Source organism: Cyprinodon variegatus, unplaced genomic scaffold (assembly GCF_000732505.1).
Source record: "Cyprinodon variegatus isolate N-32 unplaced genomic scaffold, C_variegatus-1.0 Scaffold892, whole genome shotgun sequence".
Lineage (NCBI taxonomy): Eukaryota > Metazoa > Chordata > Actinopteri > Cyprinodontiformes > Cyprinodontidae > Cyprinodon > Cyprinodon variegatus.
Genome location: NW_015151345.1, coordinates 116950 through 117585, shown reverse-complemented (window position 1 = coordinate 117585; position 636 = coordinate 116950).

The following is a 636-nucleotide window of genomic DNA, read 5'->3' as shown; positions in this document are numbered from 1 at the left end:
GCTCAGGGGGGAATTACATCCTGCCGCCACAGCTTCACAGTGCTCCCTTGTCAAAAATCCTCAAGATTAATTTTTTATCTTAATATCACAGAACTGCAGGATTCAGCCAGGCGATTGGTTTACTGTAAGCAGAAAGCAGTCGTTGATCTCTGCCTACTGGTCACCACCAACCCGTTCATGTTTCTAACCGGTTTTCCCCACTCAGTGACACACCCACTGAGAAGCCCGCTCTGGTGATTGGCAGCTCCATAGTCAGAAACGTGGCATTAGAGACACCAGGGACCAGAGTCGAATGTTTGTCGGGGGCCAGAACGAGCGACATCAAATCCTACCTGAAACTGCTGGCTAAGGATAAGGTCAAATACAGTAAAATTGTTATTCACGCTGTGTTGCTTCGGTGTGTAAGTTTGCCAAAAAAATGTCGGACTCTTTTCTCTGGTCCCCTCCCTGATCTGACCAGTGAAGACATGTTTAGCCGCATGTCGTCTCTTTATTCCATCCAGACAGTGTTTAGCCCACGACCAAGATCAAATAAATTAGCAAACATTCCCAAAGGAGTACATCACTATAATCTAATTAAAATAGAAATAACTCCAATTGGGGAAAAAGTTAAAACGATTAAATGTGGTCTGTTTA